This window comes from Zingiber officinale, chromosome 6A, assembly GCF_018446385.1.
Source record: "Zingiber officinale cultivar Zhangliang chromosome 6A, Zo_v1.1, whole genome shotgun sequence".
Lineage (NCBI taxonomy): Eukaryota > Viridiplantae > Streptophyta > Magnoliopsida > Zingiberales > Zingiberaceae > Zingiber > Zingiber officinale.
The window spans coordinates 47,745,831-47,760,759 of NC_055997.1; the positions used below are offsets into that span (position 1 = coordinate 47,745,831).

A 14,929-nucleotide genomic window follows, 5' to 3' on the forward strand; every position below is an offset into this window, starting at 1 on the left:
TTAGGTCCATTTGGGATCCCCATACTTGTTTTGCAGGTTATTTGGACTAACGTTGTTTTGTAGAAAAAAAAAAGGAGCAAATTTGCCTTCGGATGAATAGTGTCCGAAGGCGCCTTCAAGCAGTGAAGGTGTCTTCGTACTATTCATAGAAGGCGCCTTCCATGGATATAGAAGGTGCCTTCCGCAGGATGAAATTTTGACTTCGTCGCGGATAAGTGTCGAGCTATTCAGGATCGAATTTGTCAGGTTGAAGGCGCCTTCAACTGCTATGGAAGGCGCCTTCCATGCCTTATATAAGTGGGTCTCGAGAAGGCTTCAAAACAGAACACATATACAAGGTATTACGCATTCGATTGGGTCTCCGACTGTTCCTGCTTCCTGATGCTACTCTAGAAAGTCTATCTGCCTTCAAGCTACGCTTCCGAGACGTCCGAATCTTCTCCGGCAGACCGACAACAACACACTGATCTCTCTAATTTGTTGGTAACCTTTTTATTAGTGTTATACTCTTAATTCTACTACTTTGAAAGGGAAGTGTAGGTTGTTACACTATCCCTATTCTTATATTCGATTCCCTCTTTCGGAGGTACCGGAAGAGGCTTTCAGTGGATTACCTATCGATAGGTCCGCGGGACCTGGGTCTTGGAGTAGGAGTCACCGAAGGCTCCGAACCAAGTAAACCGATTGTATTTTCTTGTGTTCTTTATTCTCGCTTTCTTATTTCTTTTTCCGCTGCGTACTTTAAATTTTAAAAAGAAAAGACGAGTTTTTGAAAACCACATGATTCACCCCACCCCCCTCTCACGTGCGTATCAATCCAACAAAGATGTTTATTTATAGATCTAGGAAAATCCAACATTTCTAACCCTAAAGAGGATTGAGGGCCTCTAGACTGTACAACGTCTTCTTCTGTTATATTCAAATATAAAGTTATTAATTATTTATATAATGAAAGAATACGTTTTAATTAAATAAATGCAATAATAAGAAGTTTAGAATCAAAATATTACTACAATGAGAAGAGTTGTGACAACATAGTGGTGGTGTGCTTAGTGTTGCATATTTCGGCCTAGGCGGTCGCCTAGGCACTAGGCGGCCCCTAGCCGAACGGAAAACCTCCTATTCGTCCAAACTAGGCGACACTGTTTATGTGCGGTCCTACGCGCCAAATAGGTGGTATGTTCAGCCTAGGCACCACCTAGACCGAACAGGGTTTTTTTTATTTTGTTTTGGACCAAAACCTTGTTTTAAATTATTTATGACCCAAAATCCCAATGGTTCCACCCTAATCTCTTTGTGAATCTCTCTGCCGCCGTAAACGCATCATCGCGGCATTCATTCCACCCGTCCACCGTTCTCTGTCGTGCCTAGCAGGAATCTCTCTGGCGCCCTAATCTCTTTGCATCAAACTCGAAGAAGCAAGAATCTGCAACATTGGTGAGCGATTCTTCCACGCTTTTGCCTTCTTCCTTCTTGTTTGATGCTTCTTGGTTTTTCAATGCTTCTTGGTGCTTCTAGCTTCTTGCTTCTTGGTTCTTCTTTTATGCTTCTTGGTTCTTCTTGGTGCTTCTACCTTCTTGCTTCTTCTTTGATGCTTCTTGGTTCTTCGATGCTTCTTGGTGCTTCTGCCTTCTTAGTTCTTCTTTGATGCTTCTTGGTTCTTCAATGCTTCTTGGTGCTTCAGCCTTCTTGCTTCTTGGTTCTTCTTTAGTGCTTCTTGGTCGATTAAAGGGATTTGACCTGCTAATACTTACTGAATTAATGAGGGTTACCGGTTACAATTTTTCATTGGAAGCTTTTGTTAGTGTTACAATTCTTTAATTTTTCAATGGAAGCTTTTTCATTGGCCAGCTATTATGCAGTTATGCCATCTTTAACTGCTCCCGAGGGTTCGGGCTCGGTTAGTGTTTCTCAGGCTTCTCAAGATTGTGAAGTACTAAAACGAAAATCGAAGGATGTTGGATGGGTGTACGGGATGTTAATTAATGCGAAGAACTTGGACAAAATCAAATGTATTTTGTGTGGGAAAGTTATGTCTGGAGGAGTTTACAGAATAAAAGAACATGTAGCACACATAATGGGAAATGTGTTTGCATATCTAAAATCTTCAAAAGATGATCAAGCAAAGTGTAGGAATGCAATTAATGAGGAAACGATGAAGAGAAATAAGAAAATTGAAGAGGGATCTTTAAGATCGGATGTGAATATTTGAAAATACATTGATGTGGATGAATTTCAATAATCTTTTGGGACCATGAAACCATCACGTACCCTTGGTCTTATGGATAAGTTTTCAAGTGTCATTAGCCCCGAGACTTCTTTGAACTTGGCAAAGAGCAAGCGGGAACAAAATATCAATGATACTCTTTTCAAAGAAAGAACAAGTTTGGTTAAAGAATATGTTTGTGGGCGTATGAAGCTAATGTTTCTTTTAATGCTGTCGATAGAGATAGCTTTAAGGTGATGATGGAGGCGGTTGGTCAATTTGGGTCAGGGATTAAACCTTCTACTAAATATGAAATGAATGAGCCGTATTTGAAGAAAGAGGTTGACAGGATCAAAGGCTTATTGAAGACAAATGAAGAAGAATGGAAATTGAATGGGTGCTCAATTATGATAGATACTTGGAGTGACAGAAAAAGAAGGTCGATTATGAACTTGTGTGTCAATTCTAGATTGGGCACCGTTTTTCTTTCATCTAAAGAGTCTTCAGATGAAGCTCATACAAGTCAACTAATTTATGAGTATGTAGAGCAATGCATTCAACAGGTTGGTCGAGAAAATGTTCAAATAGTAACTGATAATGCCTCAAATAACATGGGAGCTACAAAGTTGTTGAAGGAGAAGAGGCCAACAATCTTTTGGACCTCATGTGCTACTCATTTTATAAATCTTATGCTTGAAAGCATTGCAAGTATACCAAAGTTCAAGAAAGTCATTGATCAAGCCAAGGCATTCATAAGACCTTGGCATTGATGAGATCATATACAAAGAAGATAGATATTGTGAGACCAGAAGTGACTAGATTTGCTTCAGCATTTCTAACTTTGCAAAGTTTATCTGAGAAAAAGAGTCAATTAAGGGCAATGTTTACTAGCGCTGATCGGGAAGAATGCAAATTTTCCAAGAGTGTTAAAGGGAAAACATCTTACACAATAGTGTTGAGTATTGGATTTTGGACCGGTGTGCCACATGCTTGAAGGTTTTTGTACCTTTAGTGAAGGTGCTTCGAATTATTGATGCTGATAAGAAACCATCTATGGGTTTTGTGTATGGTGAGCTTCTGCAAGCTAAGAAAGATATTAAGAATGTTATAAGTAATGTTCCAAAAAATTATCAGCATATTATTGATATTATTGATGCAAAGATGAAAGATAGGCTAGATAGTCCACTACATTTGATGGCTTATTTGTTGAATCCTTTTTATCATTATAAGGATCCGTTTCTTTATTTAGATTAAACTGTCACAATTGGGGTCATTGATTGTACGTATGTTACCTTTTTTTTTTTTTGGGGATATTGATATGCAAAATATCATTTTGAGTGAGGAGTTGCCCATGTATAAGAAAAAGAAGTCTATCTTTGGGAAACCCATTGCAATAAAAGCATGTCATTGAATGATGACAAGTTTGATCCAGGTAATTAAATAAATATCCATAATATTATTATTATTTGAGGTTATTAATATTATTTATGTTATTGACTTTTTTTTTTAATTACGCAGCAAATTGGTGGTCAAATTTTGGTGCATTGACTCCTAACTTGTAGAAAATTGCTATGAAGATCCTCTCTTTAACCACTAGTTCATCGGGGTGTGAGAGAAATTGGAGTACATTTGAAACGGTTAGTAGCTAAAAATCTTAAACTATTTTTTAATACTAATAGACTAATAGTTTATTATATTCTCATAAATATTAATTGTATTTGTAGGTACATACAAAGAAAAGGAATAGACTAGATACACATCGATTAAATAATCTAGTCTTTGTTCAATTCAATGCAAAAATGATGAAAAAGAAAAATAGGGAGAAAGAGAGGAATATTGAGGTGCTTCTAGCAAGTGATGCAAGTTTTGCACAAGGCTGATGATGAAGTTGAACAGGACACGGGCATGACTTGGAAAGTTGTTAGTGGTGCTGTGGGAGCAGATGAAGCGCTTAGGCCTAGAAGAAGTAGTAGACTTAGAGAACTTGATGAGGATGACTTTCAATCAGATAGTGAGGAGGAAGTGAATGTGTATAAGTTTGATTTTGAATCAGACTAAGAGCGTGTCATAGAAGAATATGGAGGAGAGGAATTTGCCTAAGGATTTGTAGTACAAACTAATGTTATCTTTGTAGTTTGTACTAGACTACTAGTTTGTTTCCATGTTTTTTTTTCTTTGAAGTTAGAACTTTGAATACTTTGATGCTATTTGCTATTTGGCTTAGGCTACTTGATGCTCATTTTGGTATCACTTGCTAATTGTTACTTGTTTTGAATTTTGGTATTTCATTGAGATCAATGTGTATTTCACTAAAAGATCATATGTGACTCTTATATCCTGGTTTATTGTAGCAAATAAATGGATGACAATATATTTTCTTGTGTTTTGAGATCAATATAAATTATGGTTGAACATGCCAAACTTGAGAATTTCCTATAAATTAAAGGATGTATGAAGAGTAACTTCAAACTTGGTATTTAAAGTACTAGAGCGCCAAGGCGACACCTAGGCGCTCTAGGCACTAGGCGCCAATCGAGCGCCCGACTGGCGCCTAGCGAAATCTGCAACACTGGGTGTGCTTAAGTTGTTGATGGCATCCCATGTGGATTAGAGAGGGAGATTTTAATTTATAAAGTAAATAACATATGTAAGTGATAAAAAAATAAAGAAATTAAGAGAGTCAGGATTGAGACAATATCAATTACGTGATGAGAGAATAAGAATGAGAGTTGAGTTGTTCATATGAGAGATAAGGAATGAGATTGAGGAAATTTATAAGGATGTTCTAGAATTTTTTAAGATGATTAAGTATCTTTATCCCTAACTTGGCCAAAATGCCCCTAAACTCCTAAACTAGTGTTTATTTTGAATGTTTAAGATATTTTAGTCAAATTAGTACTTCGGATCACTCATTTGACTTGGGGTTTTAAGCTCATCCTTTGTAGTCTATATTGTGATATTTAGAGTAAAACCATCACACTAGAATCTACATCTCTTCGATGGTATTTCCTTGAAAAGGTTGATGTAATGATAGGCAAGTAATGGAAATTATCAAATATGTAATGATCTAGTGTGTCAAAATCATTTTCTTTGCCAACTTAGTGAATAGCTTAACAACCTAGAACAATTTGAAGACATGCTAGAAACTTATGATGTAAAATGGCAAAATAAAACGATTCTAACACACTAGATCACTCATCTAATATAAACCAACAAGTATAGGCAACAACACGCATGACGATGATTAGTCTACACTTTAGAGAAGATCATTTTCCTAAAAACAACAATCAAACTAGGCCTGATCATGAAAAATGCTACTAGACATGTTAAGATAAAAGCCCCAAGTTTTAAGGATTAGCTAGACCCTAATGCATTTCTCAATTGGCTAGTCAACGGTAAGGCTTATTTGATTGTTATAACGCGATCCTTGTTGAAAGAGCATTATTTGGCAAAAAAAGGACTAGCTAAGAAATCCAGTAATTAAAAGGTAAAATGAAAATTAATGGAAAAGTACATCTCATGTTGTAAGTTTAATCAAAGTAAGCACATGTTGCAATCTAAAACTAGTGTCTATGAACACCCATATCAATTTCATTAAGGAATTTAGGCTGAAAATTAAAAGACTATTAAGAGTTAACAGAAGAGAACTGGCATACATTAAAATTAAGCATTTCTTAAGGCTTCCGACTTTCATGCAATCAAGCCCAATGACTCATAATGCACCCCTTATAAGGTACCTAAGGGAAATTGACTAGCTAAACTCGGCCTAAAACTATCACATAACAATAAATGCTAACACACAAAATAAAGACCAAAAGGACATAAATCCCATCTCTAAACATGACTTGAATAGGCAATGTTTGTAATCATTATGGTAAGAGAAACTTAATGCCCAAATGCCCACATAGTCCGACCAATAGCGACCAAACATGAACAACTAAAAAGTATTTTAGAATTTAAAACTATAGATGAACCTCTAGAGAACAATGAAAGTGAAGGAAAAATAACACGATTTCACATGGTGCACTATATTCTCTACTCGAACTCATTCACACTAGTATTTTTCTAAAAAAATGGGCTAAAACAAATGTAGTGAAACAAATAGGGGTATATATATATATATATGGGTAAAGTGAACTTTTCTCTTAGAGAAATTATCCCTAGGGAGTTGCTTAACGACTCACAAAGTTTGTAAGCGACTCACTAAGTGATAGACTTTGTTTTCGATATTTATTGCTAAAACACTCACACAATCATATGAATCAGCAAAAATGGATTATATTAAATAAACAATTCAAAGGACTCTTGAAGAAAGGATTTATCAAAGAAATCATGAGTTTTTATGTCATCTCAAATTATTACAACAACAACCAAATCTTATCCCACTAGGTGGGGTCGGTTATATGGATCCTTTTACGTCATTGAGTTCTATTTTCTACTATATTATCATCTACACTTAAATAAATTTTATCTTGTTTTATTATTGCTAACCAAATCTTTTTTGATCTTCCTTGCTTGATATACGTGTTTGTCATAGTTTCACATCGTCTAACTAAAGTATTTATTAGTCGTCTAAGTACATGCCCGTACCATCTTAAATATATCTCTCGAAATTTTCCCTCAATAAATACAACTCCGACTTTCTCTCTAATGCTCTATCTCAAATTATTACCCTAGTAAAAATGATTCTTAGAGAATGTTTCTTAGTCACATTGTCAACAAGACGATCATATATAGATGTGATGATATGCCAACTTAATTGACTATAGTACAGTGGTTCTCTAAATTTGGCTTGCATAATGGGTACCACTAGGATTGGTGTTGAATAGAATATTATCTTAAAAAATACAGAAGAGTGAGTTATACAAATAGCAATGCACTTGGACTGTTGAACATCCCATGCACATTTATTTATGATGGTGACGAATAAAATCCTAAAACCCCTTATATGAAAGTTGTCAGTACTTTGATGACATCTCGGCGACACTTATTTAGGCTAGATTCTTTAGGACACATTCGATTAGTCTTACAACCCCATTATAACAAAAAATTATAACAATATAAAGAAATGATTGTTTTACAAGCTCATATCCTCTTTCTCTAGCTCATCAATTTGGCATGGAGCATCTCTACAAATTTGCATAATGTCAAGGTAGTTAAGAAGTAGCTTAAATCTAATACCATTCAAGAGAATCAAAGTTTTAATGGGTTTACAATATTTTCCAAACACTTCATTAGGGAATTGTGTAGTGTTCAGGCTCCCATCATGAATAACTTCCAAAAGATGATTTCCATTATACTAAGTCCACCTAGACATCCTAAAATTGAAAATGTTTGAGGGAGCTTGCGATGCATTTGGTGTAGGAGTAGGAAATACTCTAAGCCAAGAGGGCATTTGAAAGAGTTGTTATGCTATTATTCAAGTCCTATTGCATTGATAGTTACTACCACATGAATTCATATTAGATTATGACTCACAAACACTAATTTTATTAAGTCACAAAATAAGTTGTGTGACAAATATGCTAAGTGGGTTAGATTCCTCCAAGAGTATACTTTTGTCTTTAATCACCAATTTAGAGAGGATAACAAACCTATTAATCCACTAATTAGATTTGTGGCTTTATATAGGATGAATACAATGATAATAGGATATGAAGGCCCTAAAATGAGTGAGCAATATGTCCTGGCTTTGGAATTATTTTCTACATATTCAAGAAGGGAATTGTTATGATGGAGTTGACTTTATGATCTAGATAGTTTACCTATTCAAGGGTACTTTACTCCCTAGAACTTTTATACTCCCTAGACATCACTAAGGGACTTTCTAATTTAGGAATTAGATGCACATATTCTTGTAAACTACTTCAGGAGCACCCTCGTCATAGTAAATTCTTTGATTCATCCCTTATATGAAATGTTGTTAGAATTGTGTCTCAATGGCTCACGTGCCAAATGTACAATTCCACTAAACAAAACATGAGTGTTTACACACCACCACTAATTCTTGATGGATGCTAGAAATACCTTAATATAAACTTTATTTTAGAACTATCTCAAACCAATGGAAGTAATAACTCTATTTTAGTGGATGTTGATAGCAGTTAGATTTTCTAACATAACACATTTCATATAACAAAACAAATGATGCATCTCATATAGTCTTTCAATAAAGTTGTCAAACTACATGAGATACATACATTAGTTGTGTTAGATAGAGATGTTACATTTGTCATTTACTTTTGAATAACCCTATAAAATTTGTTAGTCCCCAACTTAAGTTTCATATGCATTTCATCCAATTGCTAGTGTGGCAAGGTTGTCAACCATAGTTTAGGAAACTATCTTAAGATGTATAATAGGTGAAAAATCACAAATTTGTGATCCTATTTTATTGATTCTTGAATTTGGCTATAACAAGTCTAGAAATTAATCAACAATTATACATATTTTCAAAGTTTATGAGTTAAAAGCTCGTTTATATTTTCAAACTCAAGTATAAGTATCAAACACAAATACGACCCAAGCATCTAATGTGGCTATTTTTAACATTTTCATATGTCATCAATAATAATATGTCCACTCAAAGTGTCAATATTCGAGTGCAAGTATCTAACGTTGGTTGGGAATAGATTAAGAGTGTGAGTATAAAAGAGGTTTTCATCAACTAGATCAACTAGTTTATTTGATTCCTCTACTTGTAACTCATGCAAGTGCGATGAAAATTTTCTTGGATGTAATCAAGACATTCATGTCAATACAACAACAATCAAATTTTATCTCACTAGGTGGGGTCGACTATATAGATTATTCTACATCATTAGGCTTTGTCCCGTATTATATCATCATCTATAAAAAAAAAAAAACAGCCCGGTGCACGAAGCTTCCGCTTTGCTGGGTGCTGAGGAAGGATCCATTGTACGCAGTCTTACCCTGCTTTTTACAAAAGGTTGTTTTCAGGATTCGAACTCGTGGCCTTTTAGTCACAAAGTAACAACTTTACCGTTGCGCCAAGGTATATCATCATCTATATTTAAATAAATTTTATCTTATTTTGTTGGTGCTAACAAATTTTTTTGAATCTTCTTCGTTTGATGTACATATTTATCATAGTTTTATATTGTCTAACTAGAGCATTTATTGGTCATTGAAGTACATATTTATATCATCTAAAGCATGTCTTCTTGTGTTTTCCCTAGATAGAAGTAACCCAACTTTCTTTCTAATGTTAACATTTCTTATCTTATCTATCCTCGTATGTCCGCTTATCCACTTTAACATCCTCATCTATGTAATTCTCATCTTCTACTCATGTGATTAAGTCATAACCCAGCATTTAGCTTGATGTACATAGCAGGTCTAATCGTCGTTTTATAGAACTTTCTATTAAATTTTAGAGGTACTTTAAACATCCATGCCAATATAGAAAGAAATTATAGTAAACTTATAAGATGCGTGTTGATGCTCATTGTCAATAAGAGTACAACATAAAAGACTATGTCCCTAAAACTCTAAGAAACTCTATGCTCGTTCCATTGGTTGTTTTCATGTTGAGAAAAAAATACTAATGTTTACATTATTTGACTTGCCATTTGCATTGAATATCAGTCTAATTTGAATGTAAAAGACTTATTGTCATATTAAAGAAAATCACGCTTTCTTCCTTATCTATTGAATTACCCATAGGTCATACACCAACAAACTTGGTACTTTCACTTCCTTTCATAATGTAGTCGAGTACCCAAGATGAAAGCATAGTTGATATACAAACAAATCTAGCCTCCACCAACCCACCCCAACCAACTAAACAAAAATATATACTAGCCCTCTCCCCAAACCCTTTGTTAACATTGGAAGGAACTCTCAAAAGATAAACTTCATCAAATTGCTTTGGAAATATTAGTTGAGACCCAAAGACAAGTGTCAAAACCATCTTCTATAAAGGTTCCTCCTGACCTTCCATTGCACACTTGTAATTGATGTCACCAAGTTTGATTTAGATTGTCTTATCTCCCCGCTCAATAAGGTCAAGTTCTTCCCAGTGAGGGAAATATCAAATAATGTAGTAAATAATTTTAAATATAGAGATTTCAAGTTCTAATTTCCTTTAAAAATTTATTATAAAGGCTCATTATTATGTTTTCCTAATTAAAAATAGGTAGGATCAGACCTTTTTAGGAAAATAAGTCAAGAGACAGTCTTTTTCATTTGATAAAAGTCCCCAAACTCTTCAAATTTAATAATATTCTTGAGGGTTTATTTGTCCAAATGAGATTTTCATTTTACTGCTACATCAACTGTATCAAAAGTGGTTGTGTGCCTATAATTGTTTATCAGTCATACAAGGTCAATACAAACTTTCAATACTTAATTAATCTCCGAAAATGACCTTCAATCCAATTATCAGATCTCTTATACCTGTGAAGCATCTAATTTCCCATCTATGATGGAACATAGTAATCATTCGAGTGCAAGAATTAGATACTTTTCTTCATAAATTAAGGTGCATAGTTAACTATAATATTGAAGTTGTCTAATCAAAATATTGTTTAGGGCATTTGTGTTAGTATTTTGATTGTTCAAATCTTTGGGACAGTGAGAAGACGCAAAACACCAATCATCCAATGGAAGCAAGTGTTTTTCCAGTGCTCTTTGAGTGGAGTAATGCCCACTGAATTAGCATCTCAAACCATCTAATGATTGACCGACACCTCAACTAATTTCATTGTGACATAGTGGATCCTGATTTTGAAAATGACAGTTCACTAACTTGAAGGAGCGCATTTAACCAGTATCAGCTTCTCGAACATCTCAATTAAAAAGGAAAAAAAAAAAAAATAGTCCCTTCACCGTGGATACTGGATGAGAGCGATCATGGGTGTAATGTCTAATATCAAGCTTACACATAAGAAAGTATGCAGACGATGGAGCTGTGATGAATTAGGGGATGCTCGCCCTTCCGAAAGAGTAAGTTAATAGCACAGTAGTGATCCTAGGTAATTTATTTCAGGAGAAAGAAAATACAGCCCCAAGAACAGAATATCTATCAGTGCTAAGCAATAGAAATTTTATTCTGAAGATTCAAGAACACATTGATAATAGTGAACACAGACTTACACTTCCTGCGGCGACTCGAAGCAAACCCCTTCGGATCCGAGCATCCACATGCTCAGATATCCCCATCTGCATCCTCACGAACTCCCCCACCGATACCCATTTTTTGATGGAGTGGCTGCTGTCCATACCTTTCATCGACGGTGACCTGATACCGAAGGCCTTTTTCACCTTGCTAGCGGCTGCGAAGGTCAGCGACCGCTGCAGAGACCGCGACGAGGAAGAAGCCGAGCAGTCAGCGTAGCGCTCAGACTGGGGTATGTAGGTGAGGGGCTTGCCGCCTGTGGCGCGGCAGGCGGCGACGAGGATCTCGTAGGCAGTTTCGCGAAGCTCCTCGGCCGAGAGGGGAACGGCGATCGGGTCGAAGGGGGAGGGGAGATCGGCCGTGCTGACGGGAGAGGTCATGGCGGCGGCAGTGAGGAGGAAGAAGAGGAGATTCGGAGGAAGGCGGTGGCGTAAGACTTCCTTTTGGAATCGCCGAGGGTGGTCCTGTCCCCGAAAAGACGAGGCATGACCGCCGCGAGAAGCGCTCTTTAAAATCGGGAATTTAAAATATCTCTGTTTTAAAATCGGGAATTTAAAATATCTCTGTTTCTTAACACTTGTAATGTATCGATGGCCTTCCCGTGGTAAAAAAACAGGATTATTCATTCGCTCCAACATCCCCTAACCCAGTGTTATGAATCGCAAATATATGATTACGTCGCCAGTAATAATAAAAGATATCGTATTCATAGGGACTGTTGATTAAGTATTAGTCAATTTCGCACAACGAATTATCTAGACAAACCTAAGATTGGTGAGAAAAGAGAGTAAAAGAAAGAGAAGAGAAAAGAGAGAATGGATCTTAAGAGGGATTGAGCTTAGAGGATGGTGGATAATGGATTCTAGGATTTCGGTTCCTTGTAATGCTAAGTGATGTTATATAAATTGCTTAGTTCCTATCCTCTATGTTCATGCTCTTGTAGGAAGTTAGATTTATTACCGACTCTCCCCTGGAGTGGATAAGCCGGCATGATCTCCTACTTCATGTCCTATACTACTAAATGGGAATGATTCCTATATTGTCCTTACACGGGTTTACCTGTCACGTGCGTCCCTCGGACAATCAACATAAAAATACACTAACACATAATAACATAAAAATAGAAATAGTGATTATGCCCGATCCCCTACTTCCTTGTGGAGATTTGCTTCTCCTTTCAAGGTGATACCCTAAATCGTCCTTACATGGATATGTCTATCATGTACGTCCCTCGGATAATCGATCTAGGGTATCCCCCCTGATCCTGTCCGAACGCTGACTCAACGGACGCTGGGCACGTGACGCTCTCCTAGTCGATGACGTGGATCTCCGGCTAGTCGTACAAAGCTCCGGCGAACCTGCACAGAAGTCGGGCCGGGAATGGGTTCCCGACGGCGACCCTCCGACGCTCAAGTCAGGTAAGCAAGTGGTGGAAAAAGTAGCTCCAAAGCTTGTAGAACGCGTACCTCCGGCGAAGTCTGCGGCTCTTTATATAGAGCGGTGAAAAAGCTTCTACACGCCCACCGAGGCGCGTACGTGTCCGCAGCCCATACCTCGGTATGTGTTTGTCAGAAAGCTTACCTGACGCCATACTGCAACAGTCTCATCGCGCCTTCGATGGGACAACAGGACACCCCGTTGTCAGACTAGGAGTATGGCTTAGCCATACGACTTGACGGCTGTCAGCAGATGTTCCTGTCCCTATTTACCCACCGCCGGCCAGGACGTCCATCCGGCCGGCTAGACGAAGAGAGCCGTCCGGAAGGCTTTAATTCCCTGCGCCGGCCGGGCGGCGCGCCCATTACGTCTTGCCTTCTCTTAGGCCTTCCGCTCGGTCATTATTTACTGTTTCATTGAGCGTCGGAACCCCGATCCTTGTCAGGGCACCTTTTACTATCAGATGTTTACTGGCAGACCGATTGGCTCGCCCTTTTCTCATGAGTTCGGTCGGCTCACCCTTCTTTGACGGACCACTTGGCCTTTTGACCTCCACGTGGCGTTGACCCCTCGTTAGGGGGTCCCGGGCTCTTACCACCGGATCACTTTCCTTCCCCTCGAGTCTAGTCGAAGGAGGCGAAGTCCGACTGACTGGACTGCCGATCTGACTGAGCAATGATCACTGCATTAGGCCGCTCGGCCGGGCATAGAGATACTCATCCGTTCGGCGGTATCTTGTCCGTGCCTTGTGTTCTCTTGGAATCCATGTCCGATGCTCTCCGCTACTACCCATCACGTGCGCTACGCACGGTAAGGGGAGCTCATTAAATGCGGCCAGTATCCTGCTGACACGTGGCGATCGTGCGTTTGTCAGCGTATGGCGGTGGCGTCACTTCCGATGGCACAGTCGCCGTTTGAAATGAACGGCTAGATGACAACCTCGATATCGGCGACCTGGATCGGACGGCTGAAATTAATAGCGGCCGCCCTTATAAAGCTCCGACTTCCGCTTTCCGCCGCATTTCGGCCTCATCTCCTCCCGACGTTTCGCTGCTCCTTTCTTCTCCGGCGACCTTGCGTTCCAGCTTTCCGACGACCCTACAGCTTTTTCCGATCATCTTCTTTGCCCGTAAGGATTCCTTTTCCTTGCCGCCTCTCCTTTTTCCTTTCTATTAGCTATTTCTTTCATCATCCCGCATTCTTTCCTAGTTTTATTTCTCCTTCCTTCCATCACACGTCCATCCCTGTCCTTATACCATGACCAATACCTCACAGCCGACCGGCGGTGCTCCGGGTCTTTGGTATTCGACCATGGAAAGCCGGTTCGACGAGGAGGACGCATTGCGCCTCACTCGAACCTATGATCTGCCGACCGACCACCAAATAGTGTTAGCCACACCGGCCGATCGGCCTCATGAACCGCCGCCCCGCACCGTTCTATTCTTCCGAGACCAATTTTTGGTCGGGCTACGCTTTCCACCCCACAAGTTCTTCTTACAAATCTGTAATTATTTTCGCATTCCGCTCGGCCAGGTAGTCCCTAACTCCATTAGGCTGTTGAGCGGAGTGATAGTCCTTTTTAAACTGAACAACATCCCCCTCGACCCTAAGATTTTTCACTACTTTTTTTATCCCAAGCAAGCCGAGTGGGGTACCTTTATTTTCCAATCTAGGATAGGTTTCGTCCTTTTTGATAATATGCCAAGCTCCAACAAACATTGGAAGGAGCACTTTTTCTATGTGTGTTTTCCCGAGCTGCCAACTTTTCATACCAAGTGGCAGACGGCGATGCCGGCGCAACCGGAGCTCGGCAAATTTAGAGGTGATGCGGCCTACTTTCATGCGGGCGAGCGGTTGGTGGGTCAGCGCTATCACATTGACAAGTTGCTCGTCCCGGGAGTAATGTATATATTCGGCCTGTCTTCCACCCCAGCCGATCTGCCTTGCAGTATGAGTAAGCGATTCTCATCCCTCCTTTGTCTTTTGTTCTAATTGATTTAATCTTTGTTTCTGCAGCTGAAGTTATGCGGCGTGCTAAGGCGACCGAGAAGCTCAAATTGAAAGCCGCTCAGATTGAGGCGGTGAAGAACAAGGAGGTCGCCGAGCGGGGCCTTGATCCAGCCGATCCGACCGGCGAATTAGGCGAG

The 14,929-nt window shown here is 38.8% G+C and overlaps 1 pseudogene; it reads right to left on the reverse strand.

The window, feature by feature from the left end:
• LOC121996342 overlaps positions 1-11,858 on the reverse strand; it is a 35,603-nt pseudogene extending 23,745 nt beyond the window's left edge.
• Between the last annotated feature and the right edge of the window lie 3,071 nt (positions 11,859-14,929).